Source organism: Dicentrarchus labrax, unplaced genomic scaffold (genome assembly GCF_905237075.1).
Source record: "Dicentrarchus labrax unplaced genomic scaffold, dlabrax2021, whole genome shotgun sequence".
Classification (NCBI taxonomy): domain Eukaryota; kingdom Metazoa; phylum Chordata; class Actinopteri; family Moronidae; genus Dicentrarchus; species Dicentrarchus labrax.
In genome coordinates, this window is record NW_026136701.1 from 20,744,276 (window position 1) to 20,760,001 (window position 15,726).

The 15,726-nt window shown below is 42.5% G+C and overlaps 1 long non-coding RNA gene across 1 annotated transcript in view; it reads left to right on the forward strand.

Annotated features, from left to right (window-relative positions):
• The first annotated feature begins 2,061 nt into the window (after window positions 1-2,061).
• Window positions 2,062-15,726, forward strand: part of LOC127367977 (uncharacterized) — a 269,916-nt gene continuing 256,251 nt past the window's right edge. Inside the window, exon 1 of the long non-coding RNA XR_007885566.1 lies at window positions 2,062-2,129. This is a non-coding gene — a long non-coding RNA (uncharacterized LOC127367977). The remainder of the gene's footprint in view (window positions 2,130-15,726) is intronic.

Genomic DNA, 15,726 nt, shown 5'->3' on the forward strand with positions numbered 1-15,726 from the left:
GAGTATCGACTCTGTAGCTGTCATTAGATGGGCATAGTCTGAGCCAATGAGGACATGAGGGCATGCATGATCAATAAACTGTAATGGAATACCTCTGAGATGGTGATACTGCTGTTGTAGTTGCTTCACAGGGTATGTGTACTCCGACAGTCCAAGATTCTCCGCAGTGAATGCTCCACTGATACTATATCTTTCAGTTGGCTTGAACGTGATACAGTGCAAAAACAACTTCAGTAAGTCACTGTATGTAACCAAAAAGTAGTGAGTGTAATTTCAAACTCCTTATGTAAACATTGGCAAGTAAACAAATAAGTGTACTTTCCAAAATATCAACTTATCTTACAACTTGTAAACATCAACCTCAGTAACATAAGAATGTAAATAAGAAAGTTTATTTATTATTATTATTTAGTCCAGTCCAGTCACTTAGGCAACTGCTTCATGGTACCTTATGAAGCAATTGCGCTCGACATTGAGGCACAGGTGGACCTTACGGACTCTGCAGAGCCACATGTTTGACCTCAAGATGTGCCCCTTCCTGCTGCAGTGCTTGCTGACCGGTGGACAGGGGCGTAGAAAAGGGACAGGTACAACCACACAAAATCATCTGGGGTGTGGCTACGGTGTCCCCAAATAGGTTTAGGAAGATCTACAGAGATACTGAGGCTTCTTAGAGCTGCTAAGCTCTTTCGGTGGCGAGACAAGACTGGCCTCTGGGTGCTGGCAGACCTGAAAACCTGGATCCTGAAGTTCTTTAGTGACAGGCCATCCACAGCAAGAGCCTTGCAGTCCAAGTTCTAGCTGACCGAGGCATTTGTGAGGCTGACATCAACTGCATATGCAAACAGCCGCATGTACCACCTCTTGGATTTCATGGGGCTACGGTAGAGTTGGACCAGCATGTCACTCTTGTCAATTCCCCCCATGTTGGAATTGTAGCTTTTGGTGGCAGCAGATCAGGAAAGGCACAAAATGTACCATCTCGTCTTTTCTTTTCTTGACTTCTGGATAAACAAGGAAGTTTGAGATGCTCTGGCTCACTTGTGATTAGTCAGAGTCCATAGCAATGCTACCTATGACATAGCCTGACCATCGCTGATTGTCTGGAGACGTGGGGGCGCCATTCTTGTAGTCTGTGGAAGTTACCATATATGCTTCCTTGACCGATGAAGGGTGTGCACATCACTTGCAGAAATACGGGCAATGTCTGAGCACATGGCAGCGAACATTAGCTAGCAAGCCAATTAACATGATGACAATTACCCAAAAATATAACCCAATAAACCCATTGAATAGTACATGTGCTGTAATTTGAATTTGTACAGAGCAAAAACGAGTGCAGAGATATCTGTAGACCTGTTCTGATGATGGAAAACAGAATCTGTTGAAGTTTGAATGAATACATTCTGCATGCTGCTAATGTCTGTGTGTCCATTACTGTGATTTTAAAAAATTTGTTGGCAGGGAGAAATAAGTAAAGTAATAATATTCCTTTTGAAAAGAGTAATAAAGTAATGTTTCCATTATTATGAATAGAAATAAGTCTAGAAGAAGATGGCTGAAGAAACCCTTTGACATGATGATATTTTTCATTTATTTGAATATGTAACACTTCTATCCTTTACTTAACAGCTACAGAAATATGACCTTCCTCTCATTAATTTTCATATTTTTAGATAAGACAATTACTTTTCAGTCACAAACAAAACATATTCTACTTTAAACTGATTATAAACTAATGATTACAATTTTAAATATTATAGTAAATTATACCATAAGGACTTGTATCTCAAGCCTTCACTGCATTAACTCCCTGCTAGGTATCACCTGCTAACGTCAGTCAATAATTGTCTTTCAGATCTGTAAGGGCGTGCTGCGGCCGTGTCGTGCTCCAGCACATCGCACAAATATCATGAAAATTTCTCGATTATTGCCATATAAGGCTTGTCATTGTGTTCAGGAAGGGACTCCTATCAGACCAATTGTTTATTCTTCTATTATTCTTATTTTGTTTATTAATAATTTGTTTTGCCTTTAATAGATATTAATAGCTGAAGAGAGAGAGAGAGAGAGAGAGAGAGAGAGAGAGAGAGAGAGAGAGAGAGAGAGAGAGACAGAGAGAGAGAGAGGTCGGATTTGGTTGGATTACGTGGGAAACTGAAGCTTCTTGAAGAAAATCCACAGCAACACGGTGAGCACTCTGTATTCCTCACAGCAAAGGGGGTCAAAGGCCGGAATTGAACTCTCACCCTATAGTTGCAAGGCCACAGTGTTAAACACTGAGGCACCTGTGTGGCCCTATGACACCTGATGTCAATTCAAATTTACAGAGAGACCCAACAATTCCCACCATGAGCAAGCACTTGGCGACAGCGGCAAGGAAAAACTTCCTTTTAAGAGGCAGAAACCTTGGACAGACCCCGGCTGTAGGTGGGTGGCCGTCTGCCTCGACCAGTTGGGCACTTCCTGCTTCTTGGGCAAAATAATAATATGTAAAGTTCTACCACCAACAAAGCCTCTCGGAGTAAAACCGTTGACATTTCAGTTAGTACATGTGTGTCGTAACTGCCAAAGATTACTCTTTGCGTCCAGAGCAGGCAGTGTTGGGGTCAACTAGGATCTATGATAACCTGTGAGATGAAAAACTCTGGTTCCTCTGTGCAACAAGACGACATCTGAGGGTAGTAGCACAGAGCGATTTTTTTCCATTAAGGTTTAAAATGTGGGCGAACCGAAGCCTCTCGGAGTAAACCCTATGTCATTTAAGTTACTATGCGTGTATTTTTGTCTGTGTTTTTCCTAACCACCACCTCGAACCCACCAAAGATTACTGTTTGCGTCCAAAGCGGGCGGTGAATGGCTTGGTCACGGTCTTTAAGAGTCGTGAGACAAATCTGTTCATGCCGGTCTTTTCATGTGGTGTCACTAGATGCTGTTGCTGCTTGGGCCCTAGTAATAATAATAACATTAGCAGTTGAGCGACTAGACGAACTCTGAGGCTAGTAGCACAGAGCGATCCACCAGACTTTTAGTTTTGTTGGTACTTAGGTTTTTTTTCATTAAGGTTTAAAATGTGGGCGAACCGAAGCCTCTCGGAGTAAACCCTATGTCATTTCAGTTACTACGCGTGTATTTTTGAGTGTGTTTGTCCTAACGCCTTGAAACCCGCCAAAGATTACTCTATGCGTCCAAAGCGTACTTAGCTTTTTTTCATTAAGGTTTAATGTGGGCGAACCGAAGCCTCTCGGAGTAAACCCTATGTCATTTCAGTAACTACGCGTGTATTTCTGTGTGCGTTTGTCCTAACGCCTTGAAACCGCCAAAGATTACTCTTTGTGTCCAAAGCGTACTTAGGTTTTTTTTCATTAAGATTTAAATGTGGGCGAACCGAAGCCTCTCGGAGTAAACCCTATGCTATTTCAGTTACTATGCGTGTCCTAACCACCACCTCGAACCCGCCAAAGATTACTCTTTGCGTCCAAAGCAGGCGCTGAATGGCTTGGCCACGGTCTTTAAGAGACGTGAAAAGAAGCTGTTCCCGCCAGTCTTCTTCTCTGGCATCACCAGATGGTTCTTAATTGTCTCAGTTATGTATCTGTAAATAGATACATCCCGGGACAGCAGGCACATCTGCAAGATCCCTGCATCACCTGTCTTCTTGCACAACTCTTTGCGCACCGCCTTGGCCACCCTTTTGATATGATGGCCGCTTGGCTTGACAGCAACGTTAGATCCTGCCATCTGTTCCCAAAGCAACTTCCCCAGTGTCCCGCTGATGTTTTCAATGTCTATGCAAGTCAGACTAACGTTTAAATGTTTCTGACTTTCCATGACTTTTTGAAAAAGTGCAACTGCCATGACCTTGCAGCTCATTTCGTTCCACTGATGGGCTGCTGTTGCTGCAGTCTCACCTACAGCTTCACCAGCCTCATCTCTGATAGCTGACACGACGGACTGAATGGAGGTGGAAGATGGTTCTTCTACAACCACAATCAAAGTGTCACCAGACTCATCTCGGCTTGGTGACTTGCCGGACTGAATGGGGGTGAAAGGGGATTCTACTATATCCACCAAAGTGTCACCAGACACATTTCGGCTTGGTGCCTTGATGGACTGAATTGGGGTGGAACGTGATTCTGGTTCAACAACCAACGTGTCACCAGCCTTAATACTTACAACGACCTCCGGAGCAATAGAAGCTGATCTTGACAGAGGTGTCACACAGCCACTTTCTATGACTGAGGGGACAATTGTGGGCGATCGCTGGCTGATTACCCCCCTGATTTCCTTCACAGCCAGACTTGCGTGGTCCCTCTTCTTCTTGTGGAGCTTTAGCTGCTGGTTGAGCCAGTTTCGTATCTTCCTCATAAAGCTGTCAACTTCTCCCTGTACCTCAAACCTGAACTCCAAAGAGGGGTCCTGCTCAAGATGCTGTGAGACAATATCCCCGAGTTCAATGGCAGCCATGTTGTGTTGTCCACTGGATATTACCTCTGCGATTTTCTCGTACGGGCACTCGTCTTCGGCGCCATTATTTATGTCCTCCGCATTTAATGAAATGATGGTCTTCACCACCAGATCAGCCTCCTCCATTAGGTGACTCAGAGACCTCTTTTCTTCCGAGACGCAATTATACTTACGCCTCAGTTTTGTCACAAGGCCGAGTAGTGACCCCATGGCAAATTTTACCGCAAAAAACGCCTTAAGTTTATCTCCCACTGTTTTCCAATAGGATAACTTTATAGATTCAGCCACTGATTCCGGCACTGTACCATCTAATTTGATTTTCAGGTCTTCAATTATTTGTTTGACTATCAAAAAAGCCATCTTGTTTGTGTCCCGGGAGGAGCCGGACTCAAACTCTTGACATTCTTCATCTGAAATATTAACGTTATCACTAATTGGGGTAATGCTTTTTGCCTGTTCTTCCAGGATATTTTTCACAGCTTCTCTTGTTTCAATGACGAAGCTCGTTATTGGCAGAATGTCTGTCTCATCCACAAAGGGAACTACAGGGGTCTGTGAAGACTCCCCGGTTTCAATTGGCGTGGTGCCCTCCTCACCTGTACAGTTCTTCAACATTCTCGCCACATGTCGGACCATGGTCTTCAGTCTGTGCGTGAATGATGGTGAGACGGGAGGACTTTTCCCTTTATTGCTGCCTCCAATACTTCCAGAGGCATTGGAGAGCTCATTTACTCGCTCAGTGACCTCTTTAACCACAGCGTTGGTCACCTTCTCCACGCTTCGGCAACTGACTCTGTCCCCGGTTGCCTCCGTGAAGGCCTGTAATATTGCATCTCCTAGAAATCTGCGAACGTCATCTTCGGATATGCTGCTCTTCTCTTCAGACCCAGAAGAGCTTTTAGAGGATTTGTTTCTCCTCTTGAGTTCGCTCCGTTCAAACATCTCTTGAATTTGTATGAATAACATATTTACAATATCCACACACAATTCAGTAATTACATCCTCTGGGGTGCTGTCTTGAGACCCGCCTTGCTGCTTCGACAACTGTATGTTTGTCAACTTCTCCAGGCTCTGTTGGATAAGTACGCGAAAACTCTCCATTCTAGCTTGATCCATTTGGCTTGGTGACTTTATGGACTGAATCGGAGTGGAACGTGGTTCTGGTTCAACAACCAACGTGTCACCAGCCTTAATACTTACAACGACCTCCGGAGCAATAGAAGCTGATCCTGACCCAGGTGTCACACAGCCACTTTCTATGACTGAGGGGACCTCTGTGGGCGATCGCCTGCTGATTACCCCCCTTGATTTCCTTCACAGCCAGACTTGCGTGGTCCCGCTTCTTCTTGTGGAGCTTTAGCTGCTGGTTGAGCCAGTTTTGTATCTTCCTCATAAAGCTGTCAACTTCTCCCTGTATCTCAAACCTGAACTCCAAAGAGGGGTCCTGCTCGAGATGCTGTGAGACAATATCCCCGAGTTCAATGGCAGTGCTGCTGTGTTGTCCACTGGATATTGCCTCTGCGATTCTTTCGTCTTCGGTGCCATTATTTATGTCCTCTGGATTTAATGAAATGATGGTCTTCACCACCAGATCAGCCTCCTCCATTAGATGGCTCAGAGACCTCTTTTCTTCCAAGACGCAATTATACTTACGCCTCAGTTTTGTCACAAGGCAGAGTAGTGACCCCATGGCAAATTTTACCGCAAAAAACGCCTTAAGTTTATCTCCCACTGTTTTCCAATAGGATAACTTTATAGATTCAGCCACTGATTCCGGCAGTGAACCATCTGATTCGATTTTAAGGTCTTCAATTATTTGTTTGACTATTGAAGAAGCCATCTCGTCTGTGTCCTCAGAGGAGCCGGACTCAAACAATTGACATTCTTCATCTGAAATATTAACATTATAACTAATTGGTGTAATGCTTTTTGCCTGTTCTTCCAGGATGTTTTTCACAGCTTCCGTTGTTTCAAAGATGAAGTTCGTTACTGACAGCATGTCCGTCTCATCCACAAAGGGAACTACGGGGGTCTGTGAAGACTCCCCGGTTTCAATTGGCGTGGTGCCCTCCTCACCTGTACAGTTCTTCAACATTCTCGCCACATGTCGGACCATGGTCTTCAGTCTGTGCGTGAATGATGGTGAGACGGGAGGACTTTTCCCTTTATTGCTGCCTCCATTACTTCCAGAGGCATTGGAGAGCTCATTTACTCGCTCAGTGACCTCTTTAACCACAGCGTTGGTCACCTTCTCCACGCTTCGGCAACTGACTCTGTCCCCGGTTGCCTCCGTGAAGGCCTGTGATATTGCATCTCCTAGAAATCTGCGAACGTCATCTTCGGATATGCTGCTCTTCTCTTCAGACCCAGAAGAGCTTTTAGAGGATTTGTTTCTCCCCTTGAGTTCGCTCCGTTCAAACATCTCTTGAATTTGTATGAATATCATATTTACAATATCCACACACAATTCAGTAATTACATCCTCTGGGGTGCTGTCTTGAGACCCGCCTTGCTGCTTCGACAACTGTATGTTTGTCAGCTTTTCCAGGCTCTGTTGGATAAGTGTACGAAAACTCTCCATTGTAGCTTGATCCATTTTGTCTGTTAGTATCCTTTGATTCGAAATCTTGAAGAATCGGTGGTAAAGGTGTTTGTGTCCTTGTGAAAGTCTCCTGAAGAATGTGAACTGAAACAGGTTGATTGGGAGCCTATATCTATATTTTCTGACAGAATGTTCGCCGTTGTATCAAAGCAACATTTTATTGGCTTTGTTCTTTTGATGACAACATTCTGATGACATCACAGCGAAAGACCAAAGGGATTTAAAAAAAAACACAACATTGCAGCATTGAAACAATTTAAAAATAAACACGTACGTTTTGCCAATAATTGATTGATTTGGTCTCGTACTTTTTTAAAAATTCTGATTAATGATTAAATTAATAACCATAACATCTAATATTAAACGTGTGTGAGTAGAAGAACCGTAACAAAAAAAAATTCCCCCAGTGATCAATAAAGTATTTTTGATTCTGATATATCCAATCCAATCCAATCCAACTTTATTTGTTAAGCACTTTAAAAACAACCAAAGTTGACCAAAGTGCTGTACAGGAGAATAAATAAGACATCATAAATGTAAACAGTGATGGTGATGATGAAGACCACTGTGAGGAATATAGACAGTGATGGCGACAACACTGGAAAGTTCCCGTGGCAGACAACACGGACAAAGTCCGACGGCGACGAGCTCGATGTCCGGGCTGCAGACGCTCTTTCACACAGTCGTGCCCTTATATATAAGCACATATATAGTATATAGGCCTATATAAAGACAAATAGACCTCTATATGATCACATTACGGGTGTGGCTGTATTAACCAGTAAGGGGACCCACTTTTTCTTTAAAGCTGACAAAACAGTCTCACCACCAGGTCCATTTAGTAGCTGTACTGGAGCTTTTGATTGTACTATAAGATCTTCATCAGCAGGTGGAGTTTGCCCCATTACATCTAGGGCTGCACAATTATTATTATTAATCAAAATATTAATGAAATCACAATAGGGTGAATCGTAAGAGATGTAATGTTTTGATGAAGGTAAAATGTGTGACAAAGCAGCACAAAAACATACAGACCCCCAAAAATTTCGTCTTGATTTTAATTATTTATTTTTGGTGAAAATTCAATTTGTGGTACAAAAATGATCATTCCCACATAATCGTGAATACCAATATCTGTCCAAATAATCGTTGAGACACCAGTTGTCTCCTTGTGGGGAGGAGGGCAAATACACTTGAAGATTGTAACAGCCGCCCCCATATTGCAGCAAATACATTTCATTAAGCTTCTTCTCTGATTTCAGGGAGTGGGATTAATCTGGAAACAGGGCGTATGTATTCTTTACCCTGGAGAATGACCTTTGCACTGCAAACTTTTCCATCCTTTTCCAGGGTAGGTATCCTTCCAATCGGCCATGATGCTCGAGGATATTGAGGATCAACAATCATTACAACCTGACCTAAATCCAAATTCTCCTTGTCAGTCTCCCATTTTTTCCTGGTTTGAAGGTTTGGAAGGTTATGGCGGATGAAGGCTGTCCAAAAATAGTCAGCTAAGATCTGACTGCCTTCAACTTCGATCAGGACTGTGTGTAGGACTGTTTCTATTGTTGGTTGGTTTCCTAGTGCAACACTGAAGGCAATTTTTATTGATTTTATCTCTCGTTCCCAGCTTCTACCGAAATGTAGGGCAGATGGAGGCTTGAATTGGAAGTTCACTTGTGTTTGTGCCAATTTCTGTCTTAAGTCTGGTGCCATGACCTGGAAGACATTTTGCAGTTTTGACTCTCCTGCTCTGAAATTAGTCCCACAGTCAGAGAGAAGTTCAAAAGGACAAATCTTCTGAAGGCCATTAAGAATGTGTCTGCATTTGAAGAGTATGGCCCCACCTCTGTGTGGCGGCCGACTTTCACCGTGAAAGTGCCAGTCTATGCCTGTTGACCAGAAAGGGGGCTTAAGCAGTCTAAGACGGGCTGGAGGAAGGTCAGCCATTTTGGGAATGACTGGATTAGCTCTCCATCTCTGACAGTCTTGACACTGGTGTTGATGCTGGCCAATGGCTTGGCGATCACACAGGATCCAGTACCTGCGTCTCATTTCCACAAGGACACATTCAGGGCCTGGGTGAATATTCTGGAGACAGGGAAAGTAGTTTGCTACTCTTTAGTATGGCTTTATCAGTTCTGAGGGCATTGATTTTCTCAGGGAAACACTCTGATTGGGCCCTTTGCAGAAGATGCTTTTCTGAGTTTATATAGCATTTGGCTGTATTTGAGTTCTAATCCGCTGCCCCATAAAGCACATTTTTTGTTTCTTCTATCAAATCATCCCAGTTGCTGTACTTGTTTAGATCAGGGAGGTTTGTGTTATTTGACATCACTGTACCACAGAACATGGATTTCCTAAATTCCTCAACAGGCTCTGATTCAGTTGGCACACATGGGTTGACTGGCCAGCTGTTGGTGTTCAGTAAGAGGATAAGACAATTACTTTTCAGTCACAAAACAAAACACATTCTACTTTAAACTGATTATAAACTAATGATTACAATTTTAATATTATAGTAAATTATACCATAATGACTTGTATCTCAAGCGTTCACTGCATTAACTCCCTGCTAGGTATCACCTGCAAACGTCAGTCAATAATTGTCTTTCAGATCTGTAAGGGCGTGCTGTGGCCGTGTCGTGCTCCAGCACATCGCACAAATGTCATGAAAATGTCTTGATTATTGCCATATAAGGCTTGTCATTGTGTTCAGGAAGGGACTCCTATCAGACCAATTGTTTATTCTTCTATTATTTTTATTTTGTTTATTAATAATTTGTTTTGCCTTTAATAGATATTAATAGCTGAAGAGAGAGAGAGAGAGAGAGAGAGAGAGAGAGAGAGAAAGAGAGAGAGGGGTCGGATTTGGTTGGATTACGTGGGAAACTGAAGCTTCTTGAAGAAAATCCACAGCAACACGGTGAGCACTCTGTACTCCTCACAGCAAAGGGGGTCAAAGGCCGGAATTGAACTCTCACCTTACAGTTGCAAGGCCACAGTGTTAAACACTGAGGCACCTGTGTGGCCCTATGACACCTGATGTCAATTCAAATTTAGACCGTACCGCTTATACAATTATTTACAGAGATACACAACAATTCCCACCATGAGCAAGCACTTGGCGACAGCGGCAAGGAAAAACTTCCTTTTAAGAGGCAGAAACCTCGGACAGACCCCGGCTCTAGGTGGGTGGCTGTCTGCCTCGACCAGTTGGGCACTTCCTGCTTCATGGGCAAAATAATAATATGTAAAGTTCTACCACCAACAAAACTTCTCTGAGTGAAACCGTTGACATTTCAGTTAGTACATGTGTGTCGTAACTGCCAAAGATTACTCTTTGCGTCCAGAGCAAGCAGTGTGGGGGTCAATCAGGACCTGCAAGATAAGAAAGCACAAAAACTCTGGTTCCTCTGTGCAACCAGATGACATCTGAGGGTACTTTTTCAAAAAAATTCTGATTAATAATTAAATTAATAACCATAACAACTAATATTAAACGTGGGTGGGTAGAAGAACCGTAACATAAAAAATTTCCCCCCAGGGATCAATAAAGTATTTTTGATTCTGATATATAAGCACATATATAGTACAGAGACATATAGACCTCCATATGATCACATTACGGGTGTGGCTGTATTAACCAGTAAGGGGACCCACTTTTTCTTTAAAGCTGACAAAACAGTCTCACCACCAGGTCCATTTAGTAGCTGTACTGGAGCTTTTGATTGTACTATAAGATCTTCATCAGCAGGTGGAGTTTGCCCCATTACATCTAGGGCTGCACAATTATTATTATTAATCAAAATATTAATGAAATCACAATAGGGTGAATCGTAAGAGATGTAATGTTTTGATGAAGGTAAAATGTGTGACAAAGCAGCACAAAAACATACAGACCCCCAAAAATTTCGTCTTGATTTTAATTATTTATTTTTGGTGAAAATTCAATTTGTGGTACAAAAATGATCATTCCCACATAATCGTGAATACCAATATCTGTCCAAATAATCGTTGAGACACCAGTTGTCTCCTTGTGGGGAGGAGGGCAAATACACTTGAAGATTGTAACAGCCGCCCCCGTATTTGTGCAGCAAATACATTTCATTAAGCTTCTTCTGATTTCAGGGAGTGGGATTAATCTGGAAACAGGGCGTATGTATTCTTTACCCTGGAGAATGACCTTTGCACTGCAAACTTTTCCATCCTTTTCCAGGGTAGGTATCCTTCCAATCGGTCATGATGCTCGAGGATATTGAGGATCAACAATCATTACAACCTGACCTAAATCCAAATTCTCCTTGTCAGTCTCCCATTTTTCCCTGGTTTGAAGGTTTGGAAGGTTATGGCGGATGAAGGCTGTCCAAAAATGGTCAGCTAAGATCTGACTGTGGCGCCATTTTCTCCTGCCGAGAAGTTCACCTGAACAGTAGATTGCCTGAGGAAGAGAGGAGTCAGGCCGCCCCATCAGCAACATATTTGGTGTGACTGGGTCTGGATCAGCAAGGTCAGAGGAGATATATCCAAGAGGTTTTGAATTGAAAATGCCTTCAACCTTCTGTAAGGGCGTGCTGCGGCCATGTCGTGCTCCAGCACATCACACAAATGTCATGAAAATGTCTTGATTATTGCCATATAAGGCTTGTCATTGTGTTCAGGAAGGGACTCCTGTCAGACCAATTGTTTATTCTTCTATTATTTTTATTTTGTTTATTAATAATTTGTTTTGCCTTTAATAGATATTAATATCTGAAGAGAGAGAGAGAGAGAGAGAGAGAGAGAGAGAGAGAGAGAGAGGTCGGATTACGTGGGAAACCGAAGCTTCTTGAAGAAAATCCACAGCAACACAGTGGGCACTCTGTACTCCTCACAGCAAAGGGGGTCAAAGGCCGGAATTGAACTCTCACCTTATAGTTGCAAGGCCACAGTGTTAAACACTGAGGCACCTGTGTGGCCCTATGACACCTGATGTCAATTAAAATTTAGACCGTACCGCTTATACAAATATTTACAGAGAGACCCAACAATTCCCACCATGAGCAAGCACTTGGCGACAGCGGCAAGGAAAAACTTCCTTTTAAGAGGCAGAAACCTCGGACAGACCCCGGCTGTAGGTGGGTGGCCGTCTGCCTCGACCAGTTGGGCACTTCCTGCTTCTTGGGCAAAATAATAATATGTAAAGTTCTACCACCAACAGAGCTTCTCTGAGTGAAACCGTTGACATTTCAGTTAGTACATGTGTGTTGTAACTGCCAAAGATTACTCTTTGCGTCCAGAGCAAGCAGTGTGGGGGTCAATCAGGACCTACGAGAGAAGAAAGCACAAAAACTCTGGTTCCTCTGTGCAACCAGATGACATCTGAGGGTACTTTTTAAAAAAAATTCTGATTAATAATTAAATTAATAACCATAACAACTAATATTAAACGTGGGTAAGTAGAAGAACCGTAACATAAAAAATTTCCCCCAGGGATCAATAAAGTATTTTTGATTCTGATATATAAGCACATATATAGTATAGAGACATATAGACCTCCATATGATCACATTACGGGTGTGGCTGTATTAACCAGTAAGGGGACCCACTTTTTCTTTAAAGCTGACAAAACAGTCTCACCACCAGGTCCATTTAGTAGCTGTACTGGAGCTTTTGATTGTACTATAAGATCTTCATCAGCAGGTGGAGTTTGCCCCATTACATCTAGGGCTGCACAATTATTATTATTAATCAAAATATTAATGAAATCACAATAGGGTGAATCGTAAGAGATGTAATGTTTTGATGAAGGTAAAATGTGTGACAAAGCAGCACAAAAACATACAGACCCCCAAAAATTTCGTCTTGATTTTAATTATTTATTTTTGGTGAAAATTCAATTTGTGGTACAAAAATGATCATTCCCACATAATCGTGAATACCAATATCTGTCCAAATAATCGTTGAGACACCAGTTGTCTCCTTGTGGGGAGGAGGGCAAATACACTTGAAGATTGTAACAGCCGCCCCCGTATTTGTGCAGCAAATACATTTCATTAAGCTTCTTCTGATTTCAGGGAGTGGGATTAATCTGGAAACAGGGCGTATGTATTCTTTACCCTGGAGAATGACCTTTGCACTGCAAACTTTTCCATCCTTTTCCAGGGTAGGTATCCTTCCAATCGGTCATGATGCTCGAGGATATTGAGGATCAACAATCATTACAACCTGACCTAAATCCAAATTCTCCTTGTCAGTCTCCCATTTTTCCCTGGTTTGAAGGTTTGGAAGGTTATGGCGGATGAAGGCTGTCCAAAAATGGTCAGCTAAGATCTGACTGTGGCGCCATTTTCTCCTGCCGAGAAGTTCACCTGAACAGTAGATTGCCTGAGGAAGAGAGGAGTCAGGCCGCCCCATCAGCAACATATTTGGTGTGACTGGGTCTGGATCAGCAAGGTCAGAGGAGATATATCCAAGAGGTTTTGAATTGAAAATGCCTTCAACCTTCTGTAAGGGCGTGCTGCGGCCATGTCGTGCTCCAGCACATCACACAAATGTCATGAAAATGTCTTGATTATTGCCATATAAGGCTTGTCATTGTGTTCAGGAAGGGACTCCTGTCAGACCAATTGTTTATTCTTCTATTATTTTTATTTTGTTTATTAATAATTTGTTTTGCCTTTAATAGATATTAATATCTGAAGAGAGAGAGAGAGAGAGAGAGAGAGAGAGAGAGAGGTCGGATTACGTGGGAAACCGAAGCTTCTTGAAGAAAATCCACAGCAACACAGTGGGCACTCTGTACTCCTCACAGCAAAGGGGGTCAAAGGCCGGAATTGAACTCTCACCTTATAGTTGCAAGGCCACAGTGTTAAACACTGAGGCACCTGTGTGGCCCTATGACACCTGATGTCAATTAAAATTTAGACCGTACCGCTTATACAAATATTTACAGAGAGACCCAACAATTCCCACCATGAGCAAGCACTTGGCGACAGCGGCAAGGAAAAACTTCCTTTTAAGAGGCAGAAACCTCGGACAGACCCCGGCTGTAGGTGGGTGGCCGTCTGCCTCGACCAGTTGGGCACTTCCTGCTTCTTGGGCAAAATAATAATATGTAAAGTTCTACCACCAACAGAGCTTCTCTGAGTGAAACCGTTGACATTTCAGTTAGTACATGTGTGTTGTAACTGCCAAAGATTACTCTTTGCGTCCAGAGCAAGCAGTGTGGGGGTCAATCAGGACCTACGAGAGAAGAAAGCACAAAAACTCTGGTTCCTCTGTGCAACCAGATGACATCTGAGGGTACTTTTTTAAAAAAATTCTGATTAATAATTAAATTAATAACCATAACAACTAATATTAAACGTGGGTAAGTAGAAGAACCGTAACATAAAAAATTTCCCCCCAGGGATCAATAAAGTATTTTTGATTCTGATATATAAGCACATATATAGTATAGAGACATATAGACCTCCATATGATCACATTACGGGTGTGGCTGTATTAACCAGTAAGGGGACCCACTTTTTCTTTAAAGCTGACAAAACAGTCTCACCACCAGGTCCATTTAGTAGCTGTACTGGAGCTTTTGATTGTACTATAAGATCTTCATCAGCAGGTGGAGTTTGCCCCATTACATCTAGGGCTGCACAATTATTATTATTAATCAAAATATTAATGAAATCACAATAGGGTGAATCGTAAGAGATGTAATGTTTTGATGAAGGTAAAATGTGTGACAAAGCAGCACAAAAACATACAGACCCCCAAAAATTTCGTCTTGATTTTAATTATTTATTTTTGGTGAAAATTCAATTTGTGGTACAAAAATGATCATTCCCACATAATCGTGAATACCAATATCTGTCCAAATAATCGTTGAGACACCAGTTGTCTCCTTGTGGGGAGGAGGGCAAATACACTTGAAGATTGTAACAGCCGCCCCCGTATTTGTGCAGCAAATACATTTCATTAAGCTTCTTCTGATTTCAGGGAGTGGGATTAATCTGGAAACAGGGCGTATGTATTCTTTACCCTGGAGAATGACCTTTGCACTGCAAACTTTTCCATCCTTTTCCAGGGTAGGTATCCTTCCAATCGGTCATGATGCTCGAGGATATTGAGGATCAACAATCATTACAACCTGACCTAAATCCAAATTCTCCTTGTCAGTCTCCCATTTTTCCCTGGTTTGAAGGTTTGGAAGGTTATGGCGGATGAAGGCTGTCCAAAAATGGTCAGCTAAGATCTGACTGTGGCGCCATTTTCTCCTGCCGAGAAGTTCACCTGAACAGTAGATTGCCTGAGGAAGAGAGGAGTCAGGCCGCCCCATCAGCAACATATTTGGTGTGACTGGGTCTGGATCAGCAAGGTCAGAGGAGATATATCCAAGAGGTTTTGAATTGAAAATGCCTTCAACCTTCTGTAAGGGCGTGCTGCGGCCATGTCGTGCTCCAGCACATCACACAAATGTCATGAAAATGTCTTGATTATTGCCATATAAGGCTTGTCATTGTGTTCAGGAAGGGACTCCTGTCAGACCAATTGTTTATTCTTCTATTATTTTTATTTTGTTTATTAATAATTTGTTTTGCCTTTAATAGATATTAATATCTGAAGAGAGAGAGAGAGAGAGAGAGAGAGAGAGAGAGAGAGAGAGAGAGGTCGGATTACGT